The sequence below is a fragment of the Leopardus geoffroyi genome, chromosome B2, assembly GCF_018350155.1.
Source record: "Leopardus geoffroyi isolate Oge1 chromosome B2, O.geoffroyi_Oge1_pat1.0, whole genome shotgun sequence".
NCBI lineage: Eukaryota > Metazoa > Chordata > Mammalia > Carnivora > Felidae > Leopardus > Leopardus geoffroyi.
Genome location: NC_059332.1, coordinates 132,820,390 through 132,841,721, shown reverse-complemented (window position 1 = coordinate 132,841,721; position 21,332 = coordinate 132,820,390). Strand labels below are relative to the sequence as shown.

General features: G+C 37.9%; 1 long non-coding RNA gene across 2 annotated transcripts in view; it reads left to right on the top strand.

Annotated features, from left to right (window-relative positions):
• The first annotated feature begins 2,857 nt into the window (after positions 1 to 2,857).
• Positions 2,858 to 21,332, top strand: part of LOC123609842 — a 75,795-nt gene continuing 57,320 nt past the window's right edge. The window contains exons 1-3 of one of the 2 annotated variants that reach the window (XR_006717989.1): positions 2,858 to 2,984; positions 10,100 to 10,148; positions 18,408 to 18,533. This is a non-coding gene — a long non-coding RNA (uncharacterized LOC123609842). The remainder of the gene's footprint in view (positions 2,985 to 10,099; positions 10,149 to 18,407; positions 18,534 to 21,332) is intronic. The other variant, XR_006717990.1, reaches the window with a different exon arrangement.

Genomic DNA, 21,332 nt, shown 5'->3' with positions numbered 1-21,332 from the left:
AGAGACAGAGCATGAACGGGGGAGGGGCAGAGAGAGAGGGAGACACAGAATCGGAAACAGGCTCCAGGCTCTGAGCCATCAGCCCAGAGCCCGACGCGGGGCTCGAACTCACGGACCGCGAGATCGTGACCTGGCTGAAGTCGGACGCTTAACCGACTGCGCCACCCAGGCGCCCCGATTTTATATTTTTAATTCAACTTCTTTGGTAATTATGTCTACCCAAATTTCTGTTTCTTCTTGATCAATTTTGTCCTTTTTTCTATGCTTCCAAATGTATTGGCATAAAGTTCATTATATCTTATTCCCTTTTTTAAATCTTATTTCCTTTTTAAGTCTCTGTTGTAACTGTGTTCTTTATGCTGTTTCAAATATTGTTTACCTTTGTCTTGTCTCTGTTTTCTTGATCTATCTTGCCAGAGGTTTGTCAATTTTATTTATCTTTTCAAAGAACCAGTTTGGTTTTGTTTATATTCCCGTCGTATGTTGAATTACATTTCCTTAGACTTTACTTCTCCTCATTGTTTTTCTTCCCTCTGCTTCTTTGTGTTTCTTCTGTTCTCTTTATATCATTCAGGGTTGAATGTTTAGGTTATCTATTTTCAGTCTCATTTTCTACTCCCTGGACACAGTCCCAATTTTACATTTATTTCTGTTGTTATTTGATCAATGCCTTTCTCTCCTTTTAGATTCCTTTAATTTGGGGACTGTTTCAACTTTTTGCTCTAGTGTCGTATCTAACCCTTAGCACAGTGCCTGAGTCATAACAGTGGCTCAATAAATTTGTGCTGAATGGATGAATGTTTGGTATAATTTGTAAAATGCAGGACACTATACAAGTTAAATTGCTGATCTGTTTATCTGGTCTCAAGATAGTAGAGTAGCTTGGAGCATATTAGAATATCAATGCAGCTGTCTAAGTAAAGTGATAGAACCAATGTGTTTGAGAGATATTTTCATCTATAACCTAGGGGAGTACGAATGTCTTCAGGCAAACACTTTCTGAACGGCTGAGTGTTACAAAAACAGAAAAGTCAGTCATTGAAAGTGTTTATGAAGTTCACCTGAAGACTAGCGTCTGCTTTCTGCTTCAGTGAATTCTATGTCAAGCAGTCCTTGCTCAGTGGGATAATGATCCAATTTTCAATTTTTACCGCAATGACTAACAAGAAATTATCCTTCATTTCTGTTAAAACATATAAATATTTGTGGAGTCTGTTAGTCCTAAGTTCAAATTCCGGCTGTGTTCCCTTAAAAAAAATTTTTTTTAATGTTTATTTTTGAGAGAGAGAGAGAGAGAGAGAGCACGAACGAGCAAGGGAGGGCAGAGAGAGGGGGACACAGAATCCAAAGCAAGCTCCAGGCTCTGAGGTGTCAGCACAGAGCCTGATGGGGGCTTGAATCCACTGTCTGAGAGATCACAGTCTGAGCCAAAGTCAGATGCTTAGCGGACTGAGCCACCCAGGCACAATTCCCAACCCCCCTCCACCCTCCACCCCCGCCACTCCTCCTCCCTCCCTACCAGCTGTGTTCCTAACTACCTGTGTGACTTCAGGCCAGTGACCATCCCTCCAAGCTTCAGTTCTTTTCTCTGTGTAATGGGGATGCCTGTAGCTCCCTCTCTCACTGTAGTGTGAGGATTAAGTAAGATAATGAATGGAAAGTGCTTAGCATGGTATCTGGCACACAGCAGGTAAATATCAGTAAATATCAGTAGTTATTGTTGTTGCTATTAGCTGTATGAGCTTTTCATGGGAGGGACCGCGTCTTATGCATCTATACTAGAAGCCCAACACGTGCAACTGCCATGCCTAGCCCAGGCATGACTGTAGACTTGAACTGAGATTCTCGTGCTGCTGATGCTGGATGATAGACAAAGAAAAAGAAGCTATGGAAGAAAGGAATTCAGGCTTTGTAATTATTCGGCCATGTGCTTCAAATTTGGGTTTAAAAACGGCAATGGCGGGGCGCCTGGATGGCCCAGTCGGTTAAGCGCCTGACTTTGGTTCAGGTCACGATTTCACCGTTCATGGGTTCGAGCCGGCGTTGGGCCCTGTGCTGACCGTTGAGAGCCTGGAGCCTGCTTTAGATTCTGTGTCTCCCTCTCTCTCTAACCTCTCCCTCACTCGTGCTCTGTCCCTCTCTGTCTCTCAAAAACTAAATAAACGTTAAAAAAAATTTTTTTTTAATGTAATAGTGAAAGAATTTGTTCTAAATATCTCCTACGCTGGATTTAATCATTTGAATTGAGCCATTGGCAACAATATTCCAGGGAAATAAGGATGAACAGGTGCAATAAAAAGTGATCTTTCCTATTGTTACGCTAAAAATGGGCACATTCCCTGGGAAAACGTCTCACCTAAAATTGCTTTCATAGGTGCAACTCCTTGCAACCTTTTTATAATTTCTGTAATGGGAAAAAAATGATTTAAATCATGCTACTCTGAATTCATTCAAAAACAGATAATGAATAACATTACTTGGCTTCTGCAATGACACAAGGCATGGAATAATAAACTACGTTACAGTGAGACCCTCTTCGTCCTAGATCTTGTGGAGCTGTTTATCAGAAGGTCAGTAGCAATGCTATTTCTATTGGAGCATTTTCATTTACAAAATTAACATATTTGAAAAATGACTTTCAATAATGACACAAAGCATAAATATAAAAATCTGTACACGCTATAGCTCGTATAAAACATTTTTTTGGCATCAATTATTGTTGTAATTTAGGCTGAATAATGCCAGCTATTTTGCTGCTGTGCTGAAGTCCTCTTTTTTGAGCCCACAATGAACCTGTAATACTTATGGAAAGAGTTACCATAGCAACCTATATTGATGTCACAAGCTCAGGCTTCTGACTTCATTGCATAATGCGGTAGCAAGTGGATTTGCAGCAGAAACACCCTGCTAAAGAACAAGTATCTTGGTTCCCAGCAAAGAGGACAAAGGAGAACAGCAAGTTATAGGGAGTTGAATGCTGGATTGTGAGTCAGATTGTCTGAGTTCTTATTTTAAACCTGCTTCTCACTTGTTGCCTTGTTTTGAGTAATCGTGTTTACATGTGTGCACTGAGGTTTGAAGCAAGAAATCTCCTATCTCTGGGATAGACATAGAAGAGAAAACTCAGCATTTAATGTTTTAGCATTTGGGGGACATCTTAATAAGGCTAAAACACCCTAAAAATAACTTGGAAAGCAAGGAATTACTGATGTCTTGTAGTAGGTAACTGGCTAGCTCACAAAGATAAAGAGAACACTTTGGAAAAAAGGCATAGAGCTAGGGTTTTTGATTTTGGTTTTTTGAAATAGTAATGGGTAAAGGGTATGATTGATGTCCTAATCTTAACTTTAATAAGAATGTGGAGAACTCTTACATAAATATGTCATATTACATAGCTGTATCTATTTAAGGATGTTTTGATATGTCTCAGAGAAGAGAAAGATTAATCTGTATCTGTTAATGGGTATGATGCTTCTCATGTTTACACTGTGTACATTAAATCATAAATGTTTATTTTACCATGCAAATGTTTATCCTCATTAGAAAACAATTAAATAAGTGAAGTGGCTTTGCTAATTTAAAATAAAATTAAAAAAAAATTAATGGTATCCTTTTTTAGACAGGCCTACTCTTTCCTTTGGAACCCTATAACCTGTCCATTATGTCAATCGGTCTAGGTTTTTATTATATAGTAAATTTCAGAATTGAGCTTCTTTTGGTATTTGAAAAGGCATTTAAACTAATAAACTTCCTCACCAGAAACTAAGGTGAAAACATGGTGCAGCTTTTCATTTTATCTAAGGTAACAAGCTAGAACATTTTGATAGAACTATGGCCCTTCCCACCCCCTCTTTCCATATGTTTCAAAATCATTCCAAAATATCAGCGAAGATTTAACGTGCTAAAAAACTTCATTAGCTAAATTCCCTGTTAAATAACCCTCAGAAAGAAATAAGTAATTTTTCAGGTCTTAGAAAAATTTTAAGTTACTGTTGAAAAAGGTAGAGCAAGGTAGAAGCTGGGGCCATGTTTTTGATAAGTTCTTAATTGCATCTGAACTCGTTATTATCTCACTGCACAAGTCATTTGTGTGAGTCATAAAATCTTGCAAAATCTTTCAAAAACTAGAATTTGCTGTACAGTGTTTCATGGAATATCTAAGAGTAAAAATTAGTGTTTTCATTATAGGCATTATGTTTATCCAACTAGCTAATGTGTTTTTTTCCTATACTAGGCAAAAGACTTTTCGTGTGTTTGTGTGAATTTAATTCAGCAGATTTTTATTAACTTTATTACCATGAGAAGGTCCTGAATAAACCTAGTAAAATTGTGTAAAAAAAAATCATACGTTCTTCATTTTTTTTCATCTTAAGCAAAGAGAGGAATCAGTAAAAATGGTTGTTTCCTTTCTGAATTCTACTTTGTTCCTTGCTTTAAATTCTACCATTTCGAAGTACAACTCCTTTAAATAACAGAGACTAAACATCGCTGAAAGTCACATCAAGAAATCACACCTATAGAAGGAGCTATAGCTATTTTGTTTTGTTTTGTGATCACACTGAGGTCCGATAGATTTAAATAACTTGCCCAAAGTTAACTGGTGGAAGAATACATACCTCAACTAAGGATCGTTCTACCACATCAAAGTGTCCTGATCCTGCCTGATGGCTTGTATCCAGAGTCATCTCCCTTTTAGATAGGCTGATATATAGTCCTTTTCTTCTTATTTTTTCTTAATTTCTTGGTTTATTTTTTCCCCTAAAAAATCTCACTAGAGATTATAGAAAAATTTATTAGTCTTTTCAAAGAGCCAACTTTCGTCTTTACTTATTGCTCTCATGTATCTTTTTCTGTGTAACAATCCACCCTCAAAACATACTGGTTTAGAACAACCACTATTTCATTATCTCATGATTTTGTGGGTTAAGAATTCAGGTAGGGCCATTCTTTTGCTTCTTGTGGTATTGACTAAGTTTACGGGGTGGTATTTGGTTGGTGGTTGGCGTGGTCTGGAGAGTCTAGGATTGCTTCACTCAGGTGCCTGATGCCTGAGCAAGGAAACCTAGAAGGCTAAGCTTGGATGGGTTTCTCCCTGTAACCACGTAACACAGGGCCTTTCCAATGGAGTTTTGAGACTTCTTACATTGCAATTTGGAACTCTAAGAATGTACAGGAAAATGGGAAGTAGAAATGGCAAGTTTTCTTAAAGTCTAGACCTGGAACTGGCAAAATATCACTTCTGCCATACTTTTAGAGCAGTCATAGAACAAAGATTCAAGGGGAAGGGAAATAGATCTCTCCTGTCAAAGGAAAGAGTGTCAAAGAGTTGGAGCTATCTTTATTCTATCGCATTGATCCTGTGTTGTATTTTAGTCTTCTATTTCAACAATCTATTATTTTCTTTGTATCTTCCATCTGTTTTCTTTGTTTATATTCTATCATTCACTCTCCCCCCCTTCTTAGGTTGGATGTTTAAATCATTCTTTTTCATCATTTCCTCATCTAATATAAGCCCTGAAGGGTAAATTTTTTTTCCAATTACAGCTTTCATTGCATTTCAAAGTTTTAGCTATATTGTTATTTTGCTCATTGCTCAGTTTTTTCCCAGTGTTCCATTATCATTTCTTTTGTGATCTATGAGTTATTTGGAAGTGTGGTTTTAAAATTTCAATCCCATAGGGTCTTAATATTAATAATGTATCTACTTGGTACTTAAAAGACATTCATCAAATACAATGGATTATCCTTTTTTGGATCCTGACTTGAACAAACTTAAGAAAACGTATGAGATAATCGAGGGAAATTTGAACACTGACTGGATATTTGGGGAATTTTTATATATTAAAAAATATATATAATGGTATTATAGTGATGTTAAAAGTGTCCTTTTTAAATAGAGTTAGAAATATTTATGGAGTGAATTTACTTCAGAAAAATTCAGATGGGAGTGGGCATATAGATGATAAAAGATTGACTATGAGTTAGATAACTGATGAAGACAACTGAAGGATACAAGCATTCCATATTCGCATGTGTGAACTTTTTCATAAGTTGTCAAAAGTTTACCTTATAATAATTTCTCATTTAGTTGCATTGTGGCTAGAGAATTAGAGTATATTGAGTATATATATGAATTATATATTCAAATATACATATACACAAAAATACAAAGATTATATATATTCTTTCTATACGATGTAGCGAATACATTGCACACACACACACACACACACATAATGAGCTTATTTTATGGACTGATGTATTAAATTTTGTGTACTTGAGAAGTAAATATGGAATATCTTTCTTTCTTTCTCTCTCTGTTTATCTGTATATATCCATTAAATCAAGGTTGGCAGTCCAAAGATTTTTTTTAGTTTTTTTAAATAGATTTTTAAAAGATTTTTTATAGATTATTTTTCCTCCTAAAACTATGGATAATTGAGAAATAATTGAGAAATTTAGAAATCCATTAAATCATGGTTGGTAGTCCAAAGAATTTTTTAGGTTATTTTAAATAGATTTTAAAAATATTTTTTATAGATTCGTATAGATTTTTCCTGCTTAAACTATGGATAATTGAGAAATGTGTATTTCATCCTCACATTATTATGATTTGTCAATTTCTCTCTGTAGTTCTTGAATGTTTTGCAGTATGTAATTTGAGATAGGTTCGTAATACATATCTAAGTGTTAAATCTTATTGGTAATTTGAAATTTAATCTTCACACAGTATCACCTCTTCTTCCTGATAGTTTTTTATTTACCTTAAAGACTATTTTTTTGATATTAATATAACTCTCCCAGCTTTCTTTTGGCTATTATTTTGTGGATATCTCTCTCAATCATGTTTTGCTTTCGTATTTTAGGTTATGTCTTTCATAAGAGCATATAATTGAATTTTTGTTTACCTAGCCTTAAAATTTCTGTTTTTAACTGGAAAATTTGGCCTATACACATAAATATTGTGATTAGTGATAATATTTATTTATTTCCATGATCTTAATTTGTACTTTCTGTTTGTCCATTTTTTTCTATGCTTCTTTCCTTCTTTCTTTCTTAGCCTTTGTATCATGTCATTCATACTATCTGGACATACTCCTTTCTTCAATCCTCTGCTGGCTGATTTGAATTGTGCTTGGTATTCCCCTTAATCTGACCTGTCATGCACCATATTTTATAGAAACTGTTAAATTTTCCATCTTTTAAAGGAAAATTTCCAGATATTCTAACATAGATAAATGTTTTAGCTTTAAAATTTTTGGTTACTTCAGAAGTTTTAGGATAGAGTTGCTGAACAGATGGGATATAACAGTATTCTTTAAACTAGAAGTCCTTGGGGCCTGGATGGCTCAGTCAGTTGAACATCTGACTTTGGCTCAGGTCATGATCTCATGGTTCATGATTTCAAGCCCTGCATCGGGCTCTCAGCTGTCAGCACCGAGCTTTCTTTGGATCTATGTTCCCCTCTCTCTCTGCCCCTCCCCACCCTACTCTCTCTCAAAAAATAAGTAAAAACATGACAAAAAATAAACTGGAAGTCCTTAAACTGCATTTGAGGAATAAGGCCTGAGCATGAAATTCTAGTGAATAATAGAATAAAAAATGAAGCTGAACTTAATGTTGATGGATTGACGATGCGGGGAGCCACTTAATGTTACAGTTATCAAAAGAGTAAAAGTTATCAAACTTTTCTCCTAGGAGAGAAGGTGACCTGATGATAGCTGTTGGAGAAGATGGCAATTGTGAATAATAGGTACTGAGTTAGGAGGACCTGATCTCCGGGAAGCCAGGTTAGGAGCCCTTTTTTAATTAATCGGAGATGATGGCCAAAGGGCTGAATGAAGATGTGAACTAGGGTCTGGAAATGAAAGCTATTCTCTGACTTAAGCATCGGTAGTTATGTAAGAAGAAGTTGACGGAAAGAGAAGGAAGCAACATGGCAGTGATAATTGCTACTGAACTGAGCAATTAGAGTATCATGGCTTCCTGCTACCTTCTCTGTTTATATCATAATCTGCTGCTACTAGCTTCATCCCTTATTTTTTTATTTCAGAGTTCCCTAGAGAGGAATTCAACTTGTTCGGCTTCTTTTCGCACCAGGTCTAGAATCTTGCTTGCTGGCTTAGTTAGTGGATGAGCAGCCTTTGTGGTGGGTGTGCACTGGTACAGAATCGTCCCCTGAAAGGTGGGGAGGATTATCTGATACAGACATCACCATATCCCCCGAGCAGGGACTGTGATCTGAGCAGGTCTCTTAGTCTCAGCACCCCAGAAAGCAGAGTCTGACCTAAGAATTTATGTGACTTTTTATCAAGGCAGGCAGGAATGAGTGTAAAAGAAATCTTACGGTAGGGAGAGAGGGAAAGCTGGCCAGAGGGTGTGTTGCTGAACTATTAGCACTGATGTAGCTTGCTTCGTGTTGTAGGGGTGTCCTGTGTAAGGCCACATCAACTGCATCTCAGAGAGATCATCATAGAGACTTGAGAAAGAGTAAGGACTTATCTTATATGTTGTTGTTGGCCATTGGTTGAAAGTTTGCTCTACTGGGACTTAACTCCCCTGAAGTTCCAGACTGCACAGTTGTGGGCCTTTAACAAGACTGCTCGCACCTCAGTGTCAGCAAGGAAGTTCTGGGTTGGTGAGAAATACCCGGTTTGGTGTGGTCTTAAAGTAAGGTACTGTCACGTTCTGCCTGAATGAGATCATTCCCAGCTCAAGCAGGCCTGGTTACTGAAGCAGTGGTTGAAACAAAATACACATGAAGTAGAGAGATTGTGAATTGGTATGTAGGAGGCGGTGGATACAGAAGACAATGATGGACAAGCTAGTTAAGGGGGTGAGGATGGGCCAGGGGCAGAGGACACAAAGGCACTTTCATATCCCAAAGTCTTAAACAGAATAATTCAAATAAAGCCCAATAAGTATTTAATGAGCCTCTACTCTTTGCAAGAAACTGAATTTATATCCCCCAAAATGGGGTGCCTGGGTGGCTCAGTTGGTTAAGCATCTGACTTCGGCCCAGGTCACGATCTCACGGTTCCTGAGATCAAGCCCTGCGTCAGGCTCTGTGCCGACAGCTCAGAGCCTGGAGCCTGCTTCAGATTCTATGTCTCCCCCTTTCTCTGCCCCTCCCCAGCTCATGCTCACACTCTGTCTCTGTCAAAAGTAAATAAACTTAAAAAAAAAACATTTATATCCCTGAAAGTAAGCAAGAAGCTTTACCATCAAGTGGAGGAAATAGGTGTATATACATGTGAAATACAAGACACCATGTGTTAATATCATCCTCTATGATAAACATGCACAAGAGGAGCACAGTGGAGGCAGTGGTGAATTTTGCTTGCAGGAGTAACAGAGTCTTTGTAGAAAGTTCCATGTGGCTTTAACGATTAAAGTTAAAATTTCGATAAACATGTGAGGGCTATTTCCTTATAAAATATTTACAACAAATCTTTAGAGCAACTGTATCTCTGCATCTGTATTTTATTAAAATGACACCCTTACATTTTAGATATTTCACACTGAAAAGAGAAATGAGAAATTAAAAATTTGAAAACAGTTTATTTTTCCTTTATCCGGAAGTGAATAGTACTTTTTTTCATGTTTCCGCACAACGCCTGTGGGTTTATTTTAAAAATGATTTGCCAGAATCTTTACATAGTTTCTTGAAATGGAATTAATATTAAAAATTGCCTTCTGTGTTCCTTGTCTTTCTCCCTCCATGTAGAGAATGAAGGAGTGAATAGGTGAAGAGCTGAAGGAATGGGAAAACAAAATACAGATCTTGAGATGGATTAGAAAGATTAGGTATTTTGAGTTTTCTGAAACAAAATCTGATGCTGCAGCCAGGGAACACTTTCCTGGTCTGAATTTGTTTTCCCAAAGAAATGAAATAAGGTTGAAGAGATGTTGTAAATGGGGCAGACAGAACCCAGGCAGTGAAAGAGAGCTAGACACAGGAATGGAGAGCTATGACTCTGGGGCTAGCCTAACTGTAACAGTGACTAGATTGTTCATCCTGACCAACCTTTGTCTTTTTTTTTTTTTTTTTTAATTTTAATTCCAGTGTAGTTAACATACAGTGTTCTATTTATTTTAGGTGTACAATATGGTGATTCAAGTCTATTCCTTACTCAGTGCTCATCATGGTAAGTGTACTCTTGATCCCCTTCACCTATTTTATCCATCTGCCACCCACCTCCCCTCTGGTCTCCATCAGTTTGTTCCCTGTATTTAAGAATCTGGGTATTTTTGTCTTTTTTTCATTTGTTTATTTGAGTGAAATCATATGGTATTTATCTTTCTCTGACATATTCTGCTTACTATTTTACTCTCTATATCCATCCATGTTGTTGCAAAAGGCAACATTTAATACTTTTTTATACCTGAGTAATATTCCATTATATATATTATATATATATCTTTATCCCTTCGTGTATATCTAACTCTTCATATATTGATGGACACTTGGGGTGCTTCTATTGTTAATGGAATTGGCTATTGTTAATAATGGCTATTGTTAATAATGCTGTGATAAATGTAGGGGTGCATATAACTTTTCAAATTAGTATTTTCATATTCTTTGGGTAAATACCAAAGTAGTGGAATTACTGGGTCATATGATAATTCTAGTTTTAATGTTTTGAGTAACCACTCTAATTTTTTCTGCAGTGGCTGCCCCAATTTGCATTCTCATCAACAGTGTACGAGGGTTTCTTTTTCTTCACATCCTCACCAACACTTGTTGTTTCTTATGTTTTTGATTTTAACCATTCTGACAGGTTGAGGTGGTATTGAGGTTTGATTTACATTTCTCCGATGATTAATGATGTTGAGAATCTTTCCATATGTCTGTCGGCCATCTGGATGACTTCTTTGGAGAAATGTTTGTACATGTCTTCTATCCATTTCTCAATGGGATTTTGTTTTGTTTTTTCTTGGTGTTGAGTTGTATAAGTTCTTTATATAGTTGGGGTACTAACCCCTTATTGGATGTATCATTTGAAAATATCTTCTCCCATTCAGTAGGTTGTCTTTTAATTTCCTTTGCTGTTCCTTTTAATTTCCTTCACTTTGATGTAGTCCCAATAATTAATTTTTGCTTTTATTTCCTTGTCTTAGGAGGCTTACCAGAAAAATGTTGCTACAGCTGATGTCAGAAAAATTACTGCCCATTCTCTCTTCTAGGATTTTTATGGTTTCAGGTCTCGCATTGAGGTCTTGAATCCATTTTGAGTTAATTTTTCTGTATGGTGTAAGAAAGTGGTCCAGTTTCATTTTTTTTTTTTTTTACGTGTAGTTGTCCAGTTTTCCCAACACTGTTTGTTGAAGAGACTTTTTCCCATTACGTATTTTCTTACCTCCTTTGTCAAAGATTAATTGACCATATAATCACGGGTTTATTTCTGGACTCTCCATTCTGTTCTATTGATCTATGTGTCTGTTTTTGTTCCAGTATCATGTTGTTTTAATTACTACAGCTTTGGAGTGTATCTTGAAATCTGGGATTGTGATACCTCCAGTTTTATTCTTCTTTTTCAAGATTGCTTTGGCTATTTGGGATTTTTTTTTGTAGTTCCATACAAATTTTAGGATTATTTGTTCTAGTTCTGTGAAAAATGCTTTTGGTATTTTGATAGGAATTTCATTAAATGTGTAGATTTCTTTGGATAGTATGGATATTTTAACAATATTTGTTCTTCCAATCCATGAGCATGAACTATCTTTCCATTTGTGTCATTTTCAATTTCTTTCAGCAATGTTTTACAGTTTTTGAAGTACAAGTCTTTCACCTCCTTGGTTAAGTTTATTCCTAGATATTTTAATATTTTTGGTGCAGTTATAAATGGGATTGTTTTCTTAATTTCCCTTTCTGCTATTTATTAGTGTATAAAAATGTAATGAATTTCTTTATATTGATTTTGTATCCTGCAACCTTACTGAATTCATTTATCAGTTCTAGCCATTTTTTTTGGTGGAGTCTAGGGTTTTCTCTATATAGTATGATGTCATCTGCAAATAGTAAAAATTTTACTTCTTCCTTATCAATTTGGATGCCTTTTATTTGTGTGTGTGTGTGTGTGTGTGTGTGTGTGTGTGTGTGCTGTCGCTAAGATTTCCAGTACTATGTTGAATACAACTGGTGAGAGTGGACATCCTTGTCCTCTTTCTGACCTTAGGAGAAAAGTTCTCAGGATTTTTTGCCAATGGCCATGATGTTAGTTGTGGTTTCTTTATATATGGCCCTTATTACATTGATGTATGTTCCCTTTAAACCCACACTGAGGGTTTTTTTATCACGAATGGATGTTGTACTTTGTCAAATTATTTTTTCTGCATCTATTTAATCTATGTTCATCAGAGACATTGGCCTGTTTTAGTTCTTTTTTTCAGTGGTATCTTTATCTAGTTTTGGTATCAGGGTAATGCTGGCCTCATAGAATGAGTTTGGAAGCTTTCCTTCCTCTTTTAATTTTTTTGCAATAGTTTGAGAAGAATGGGGAATAGCTCTTCTTTAAATGTTTGGTAGAATTCACCTGTGAAGTCATCTGGTCCTAGACTTTTGTTTGTTGGGAGTTTTTTGATTACTGATTCAGTTTCATTGCTGGTTATCTGTCCATTCAAATTTTTCTATTTCTTCCTGGTTCAGTTTTGGGAAATTATATGTTTCTAGGAATTTTTCTAACTCTTCTAGGTTGCACAATTTGTTGGCATATAATTTTTCATAATAGGTTCTTAAAATCCTTTGTATTTCTGTGGTATCAGTAGTTACTTCTCCTCTTTCATTTCTGATTTTGTTGGAGTCCTCTCTCTCTCTCTCTCTCTCTCTCTCTCTCTCTCTCTTTTGGTGAGTCTGACTAAAAGTTTATCAATTTTGTTGATCTTTTCAAAGAACAGCTCCTGGTTTCATTGTCCTATTGTGTTTTTTTTTGTTGTTGTTGTTGGTTTCTATTTCATTTATTTCTGCTGTAACCTTTATTATTTCCTTCCTTCTACTGATTTGGGGTTTTGTTTATTCTTTTTCTACGTCCTTTAAATATAAGTTTAGGTTGTTTATTTGAGGGTTTTTTTTTTGCTTCTTGACATAGGTGTGTATTGCCATAAACTTCCCTCTTAAAACCCATTTTGCTGTATCCCAAAGATTTTGTACCATTGTGTTACCATTTTCATTTGTATCCATGTATTTTTTGATTTCCTCTTTGATTTCTTGCTTTCCCTAGTCATCTTTTAGTAGAATTTTATCCTCCATGTATTTGTGTTCTGTCCAGCTTTTTACTTGGGGTGACCAAGCTTTGTCTTAATTCCTAAAGTGTGGAGATGTCTCTCTCTCTCTCTCTCTTTTTTTTCCTTTAGGGGAGAATTATTAGCCCTCATTTGTGGCCTGGCTAGTAGGGTTTACCATTGACTACAACATCATTTCAGTATCACAAAAATAAAATGTGTATTATCATGCTCACATTTGATTAAAGCATATTTAACATATGTACATGTCATATTGCTTTGAAAAATAAAGACATACTAAAATAAATATATAAATAGTGTAGGCTATTCCACCAGTTATCCCACTCAATTTGTGCCTTTTCACCTGTTGGCCTCAGTTCCACTTACCTCCTATGGATTATGAGAATCTTGCTAATTGGAATATGAATCTACTATCAGAATCTATGTCTATAGAGATGTTTTTGAGATGACATGGCTCTCAAACTCAAGCCAGCTTGTTCACCTGGGCTATGCTGAAGAATCAGCAATCTGTCCCAATAATGAATGGAAAATGACCTATGCCCAACTTCCTGAGGGACTATTCCAATACCAGACCTTACTAACAGATTTTCATGGGTAAATTTGATCAAGTGATATTTTCACTTTTAATTCTTCACTTTAGAACCAAGATGTAACTTGTGTAGAGTATGGAGTTTTCAGATATGAGAAAAGACTAAATGTTGGAACAGCTTAAGAAGAAAGGGTTTGTGGCAATATTGAGCCAATGTTCTCATAAATTGCCTTAGCCTTACTTTTTCAGCAGTAGGAAAGGTGAGCAGATCTACTAAGAGGGGAAGGCACCATGGTTGTCTGAGGATCAAAAACTTTTAAGTGGAGGCATTCTCTGCTTTCCCTTCTAGTTAGCTCCTCATTTCTGGAGCTTAGATCTTGCTCAGACTTCATTTTTTTGGTCCAGGTGCTTTAGAGCACCAACCATGTTCTAGGCATTGGACTAAATGCTTTGTATAGTTTTATCTCATTAAAAATTTGTAACATATCAAGAATTATTATTATTCCCCATTTACAAATAATGATGCTATGAAGTCTATGTTATTTATTCAGCTAGTAGGTGAAGGAGGTAGGGTGGGATATGGATAAGTCTAACTGTAAAGCCTACGTCCTCTTTTCAGTATACAATATCCTCCCCTTTAAGCTTCAAATACTCTAGCTTTATTAGGGCATTCGTAGGGGTGACTTGGGTGCCCTTTGAAGGACTTTGTGAGTTCATTTCCTTTCACCCCTGTGTAAGAAGTCTTTCCTGAGTTTCTGTGAATTATAAGGGTGAACCATTTCGTGTAGCATGGCCCAAAGACATTACATGGTTGTACCAGAAAGGAGCCTGTGTCCTGCCATAGTGGCTCAGCTACACTTTCTTTATACCTGTTTGGACTTCATCAAAATCTTTTGTCTTGTGATTTAGGTAGCGTTTGGGTAAAGCTTATATATGAAAGTGAATGGTTTAGTTTTCCTGATAGAAAGTTTAATTTAGCTCTCCAGCATGTTGCTTTTAGCTTGTTTGTAGATATAATCGTTTACTTAATGAGGATGCATCCTCCCTTTCAGAGTACAGACTTTAAAATGAATTTCCATAGATTTACATAAATTCCCTGGGGACCACTATCATGTGAGCAAAGAAAGAATTGCCCAGCTGTGTTCTGATTTAATGGAATTATGAAGCTTTAGGGTGTGGGCTCTGAAAAAGATATCTAGGGGAAATAGTCACTCAAATTGTTGGAGAAATAAACCGTTAAATGAATTTGCTCTCACTCAGATTGGAGATGATTTTAGAAGCCAGCATCAGCCAAAGTTTTAAAAAACTCATTTTAGGAAAAGTTGGTAAAAATGCTGTACATTTCAGAAATCACCTTTTATTTCTGAGGATGAGCGTTAATATTATATGACAACAGATTTTGCGTAGAGCATTTTTATTTTAAATGTGTTTAAAATGGAGAGAGTTAGCAAATGCTCTATATCTCATGCTGTCAACTCAAAATAGCAGCCTCTTTAGGTACACTTACTTTTAAATCTAATGTGAGTCCCATTGTTATCTGGGCCAGAGTTTATTAATGGTGGTCTGTATGTCTTTCACACCCCAATTCCTTCCTCAGTGATATGAAAAGATCTAAGAAGGTTTTGGGTTTTGGAGCTCAGAGATTTTACCTTCTGTCTAACTTACTTTGAATCTTTCTTTATTTTTTATTCTTTTTATTTTTTTAATGTTTATTTTTAAGAGAGAGAGAGAGCGAGCGAGCAGGGAAAGGACAGAGAGAGAGGGAGACACAGAATCTGAAGCAGGCTCCAGGCTCTGAGCTGTCAGCACAGAGCCCGATGTGGCTCTCAAACCCACAAACCATAAGATCATGACCTGAGCCGAAGTCAGATGTTTGACTGAGCCGCCCAGGGGCCCCTGAATCTTTCTTTAAATGGTGATGTCCCAATTACATTGTACTCTGTGATTGGTTCTATAGGTTGGTTACAATAACATAACAGAAATGGGAAGATTTCATAATTCTCTTGGCCTTGGAGTATAGCCATGTGAATTAAGTCCTTTTCAAGATAATACCTCAGCATTAGCCAGGAGTCTACAAATATATATCTTTGGTTCAAAGAGGCTTACTCAAGAGTATGAATGGATTGATATTAATTTATATTCTGTGTTGGAAAAACAACCATTGATATGAGTCCATAAGGTTCGTCCTTGTGTATTAAAACATAAATTAGTCAATAAGTATTTAGCAATGTATAGAAAATGCTTGAAGGTGGATGCTAAAAAGGAATAAATATTTGTCCATGGCATTGGTATTTTTTAGCACCTATACAAAGAAACAATAATAATAACTAACATATTTTGTGCACTTATTATGCTCCAGGATTTTCTTTTTGTCATCTGTCATAAACTTCACAACAACCTATGACTTAGGCCCTCGGATTATCCCATTTTACAGATAAGAAAACAGAAAGCTAAATCATTTGCCCCATAGCTAGTATGGGGTAGCTAGGGTGGCAAATATGGCACATTGGCCCTGGAAGGTAGGATCTTTTTTCTCAAATTCCTATATGTATTTTAAAAAGTTTTTTAAATGTTTGTTTATTTTTGAGAGAGAGAGAGAGAGAGAGCAAGTGGGGGAGAGGCAGAAAGAGAGGGAGACTCAGAATCCAAAGCAGGCTCCAGGCTCTGAGCTGTCAGCACAGTCTGCTGAGGGGCTAGAACCCATGAACCGTGAGATCGTGATCGGAGCCGAAGTTGGACACTCAACCAACTGAGCCACCCAGGTGCCCCTCCTATAGATACTTTATTGTGGTTAAATGTACATATACAACATGGGCGTTATAAACACGGGCGTTCAAATATCTGTTTGAGTGCCTACTTTCAGTTCTTTGGGTATATACCAGAAGTGGAATTGCTACAACCCATGAAATTCAATGTTTAATTTCTTGAGGAATTGTATACTGTTTTCTACAGTGGCTGCACCATTTTAAACTTCCCCTGGCAGTGTACAAGAGTCGCAATTTTCTACCTTCTTGCTAACATTTTTTTTCTAATAGCCATTCTGATAGTATCTCATTGTGGTTTTGATTGTCATTTCCCTAGCGATTAGTGTTGTTGAGCATATTTTCATGTGCTTATTGGCCCACTTGTAAATCCTCTCTGGAAATATGTCTCTATATATCCTTTGTTCATTTTTAAATAGAGTTGTTTTGTTGTGTTTTGAGTCATTGAAGTTCTTCATATATTCTGGATATTACTCCCTCATCAGATAATGCCTTCCACTATCTTCATAGTATCCTTTACATTCTTGCCTGTGTTCAGAGTCTATGCTCTTAACCACTACACTGAAGTATATAACCAAGGTTGTGACATTGCTACCACCATATCCCCTTATGATGAAATAAAGATAAGAGGCTGTGTTGTCAGGGGATGCATGAAGAAAGCAGTGAGACCTCGCACATTCTAGATGTGTTTAGTGCATATTTCTTGATGAGTCTGTTTTTGCATAATGATTGAAAAAAACGAGTCAGCTGTGTCGCATCCTCCCGTTCTTTGCCATGTATTTCTTGGCCATTCACAAGAAGAGGGGAGCAATGGGAAAGGGGGGTGGGTGCCTGGCTGTGAATGGAAGATACATCTGCCAATCTTTTAGCTTTAGATACATTGCCAGGACGTTTTCTTTTCTTTTCTTTTTTTTAAAGGTCACTTATTTTGAGAGGGAGAGAGAGAGAGAGAAAGCGAACATGTGTGGGGGAGAGGCAGAGAGAGAAAGGGAGAGAGAGAATCCCAATCAGGCACTGCACTGTCAGGGCAGGGCCAGATGTGGGGCTCAAGCCCATGAACTGTGAGATCATGACCTGAGCCAATACCAAGAGTCAGACGCTTAACTGGTTGAGCCACTCACATGCCCCACCAGGGTGTTTTCTGGCAGAAGTTTGATTTAACCTGACTTAAAGAGGTGAAACAAAACCTCTCTTCACTCTCATTCACTGCCTACGTCTAGAAACTCACTTTTCCTTGGAGCTTAACAAAGGGAGGAAGGAAAAGAGAGAACAATCCTCTCTCTCGCCTCTTCTTCTTTGCCTGAGGTGGAATTAAACTCTATCTTCCTGGGTGTTGCTGATTACTGGGGTGGAGGAACCGGGCACAGCATTGAGACCACATTGTGTTCCTTCGTCTGAAGAAGGTATTGTAAGTGTGACTCAGGTTTCAGTTAGAGCTCTTTGCTTCTAACTGCATACCATGCCTCCCCCCCCCCCCCAATTTGTCTCTAGTTTTTGGATTTTGGATGCATGTAAGATACAGTGTTTTCTTCCCCATACTGTTTGTGAATTATTAAGTCTATGCCTCAGGCTCAGAGAGGGGCATTGGATACTGGAACAATAACAACCTGTAAAGTAGAAATTAAGAAAAGTCCCTCTTCTTCCCATCCCAGTATATAAATAAGCCCGAGGCACTCACTTTGGAGTCACATGCTTGGCTTGAGGCTCTTAACATTCTATCTGTTTAGAGGAATCATCAAAAGAGCTTGCACACCTGATGGTTATGGTGTGAGAGCTGTCAGGAAGTTTGCAGTCAGAAGGGCCTTTTGTAAGGCTCTCTGGAAGCCTGCGTGGTATGGTAATGGCTTCCTCTTCCTGCAATGGTTGGTTAATAGGGTCAAGAGAAGATTGCGGTGAAAATGGGAGAGCAGAGGGATGGACTTCAGGACCCTCCTGACGGCGTTCCAGGGGACGACTTCACTCCCAGCGGAGAGACTGCAGGCCAGGTCTCAAGGCTCGCTGTAAGTATCATGTGTCCTGCATCTTCAGACTCCAGAGATTTTTCTCTCACCTTCCAGGGCTCCCCAGCTTGGCCTCAGTCCTCTTATACACGGGAGCCATGGGAGTCTCTGCTCTACATCAAAGACCAAGAAAAAAGAGTCACTTTAGGGGCCCCTGGGGGGCTCAGTTGGTTAAGCTTCTGACTCTTGATTTCGGCTCAGGTCATGATCTCACAGTTTGTGGGTTCAAGGCCTGCGTCGGCTCCACACCTGCTTGAGATTCTCTCTCTCCCTCTCTGACTGCCCCTCCCCCTCTCACGCTCTCTGTCTTTCTCAAAAAGAATCCTAAAAATGGAGTCATTTTACAATTTTCATATTCATTTTTTTTACCTTATACCGTGTGCCGGATGCCTACATATTTCGTTAAATTCTGATAACGACCCTGAGACAGATTTTATTATTCCCTTCTGCTATTGAGGAACCGGAGTCTGTAGATGGGAAGTGAATGCACTTGGGATGACATTGTGTGGAAGGGAAAGCTCACAGTCTGAGTAGGTCTTCTGGACTCTACAGCCCATCTTCCTTCCTGGGCTTCTTTTACTGACCGTTGACCTTCCTTCCCTTTAAACTCTCATTTTCGATTCCAGGAAACAAAGGGGGAAAAAAAAAGGGATGCTTTGCATGAATTTTGTTAACTGAAATTAGCATCAATTATCACCTCTTAGAAGTGAGTGCTGCTGTTTCTCTGCGTTTCAGAATGACATCATCAGGCCGGATGCCACCCAAAAGCGAGTCGGTGGTCCTGTTCTCATGATACAGGAAACCTAGTACATGCCCCATTTGGTCTGTCATCTCCTCCACTAGCACAGCTTACTAAAGAGGGGTTAGAGGCAGTTTCCACGCTGTTTATGGAAACTGTTGGCGGAAAGAACTGTCGCACAGGTGGAGATCATGTCATTCAGCTGCCACGAGTGCAATTTACAAGACAGAATTGCTCCTCTTCGCTCTGTGGCCAATGGCAGAGCCCAAGCTTCTCATTTCATGGCAGAAACTACTTCCGGACATAAGTTTTTCTTTCTGCAGCTCAGTTGTTGGCTTATTCTTACTTGTTTTTATCAGCATAATGCTTTTTGTTGTGGTATCAGTTTCCTCACATGGTTATTCTCCTGCCAAGTGCAGTAATCAAAGTGAATTAAAAGCATTATTTATTGATTTTTTTAAGAGAGAATGGGTTTATTGTGCTTTATTTATTCTTAAATAGGCTAATTTGATCCAAAAACCCTATTAGAGTTAATAGTGCCACTGGTAAATATAATTTACCCAATAATCTAGAAAAGGTTGTTATTTTCCTAAATAGAGCATAAATGTTACAGTTCTAATCATTTTCACATGATGCTCAAAAAAAAAAAAAAAAACGACAAGCAAAGATTCAAGTTTGCCTTTTGAAAAGCATAGCGGAGGCACTTGGCAGCTTCTTTAGGCATCAGTTTTTCACGAAAAAAACTACACTTAGGTAGCACATGTTCCACTTAGTAGCTATTGTCATAATCGATTACTGGATATAAAAAGGACGACCATACGGGGCGCCTGGGTGGCTCAGTCGGTTAGGCGGCCGACTTCGGCTCAGGTCATGATCTCGCAGTCTGTGAGTTCAAGCCCCGCATCGGGCCTGTGCTGACAGCTCAGAGCCTGGAGCCTGTTTCAGATTCTGTGTCTCCCTCTTGCTGACCCTCCCCTGTTCATGCTCTGTCTCTCTCTGTCTCAAAAATAAATAAAAACGTTAAAAAAAAAAGGACGACCATACAAATTTCTCAGAGGGTCAGTACGTAACTGGAGGTGTGGCAGAGAGCGTGTTTTCATGCTGCATTTCTAAGGCTGGTGCTTAAGGGTTGGGAGAGAGCTCTTCATCATTATCGGTACAATAATAATAGCAAATCTATAGGATCCCGTGGTAGTGGGCACTACTATGAGCAATTTTCATGTAACAATTCATTTGAACCTTAGGGTTACCCTGGGAAGTAGTAACTATTATCGCCCCCATTTTACAAGTGAGGATGCAAGAAAGTGAAAGTGAAGCACAAAGAGCGCTTCAGATTACACGAGTGGGAGAACCAGAGTACATATCCAAATACCTGACCCTAGAGTTTGCGGTCTGAACCGCTGCCCTCTATGGCAACATTTATTGAGGTCATACTATATGTCGTGCATTATGCTAGGCACTGATACTGGAGAGAGAAAAATTCCTCAGGGGATAAACAGTCGAGCACACATAGGCACAAATCTCTCTTCTTCCCATCTTTAGAGGTCATTTAGAAAAAAAATTAATTCCAGGGGTGCCTGGGTGGCTCAGTGGGTTAAACATCCCACTCTTGACTTTGGCTCAGGTCACGATCATAGGGTTCATGAGGTCGAGCCTTGCGTCGGGCTCTGTGCAGCCAGTGCAGAGCCTGCTTGGGATTCTCTACCCTTCTCCCCCTCCCCACCCCTTCCTCCCCTGCTCGCACTCTCTCTCAAAATAAATAAACAATAAACAAATTTTAATTCTCGGATAGTTAACATAGTGTTATATTAGTTTCAGGTGTACGATATAGTGATGTGACAATTCTATACATAGTGCTTATCATGATAAGTGTACTCTTAATCCCCTTCCCCTCTTTTACCCATCCCCCTATCCACCTCCCCTCTGGTAACCACCAGTTTGCTCTTCAGAGTTGAGTCTGTTTTTTGGTTTGTCTCATTTTTATTTCTTCATTTGTTATGTTTCTTAAATTCCACATATAAGTAAAATGATATGGTATTTATCTTTCTCTGACCGACCTC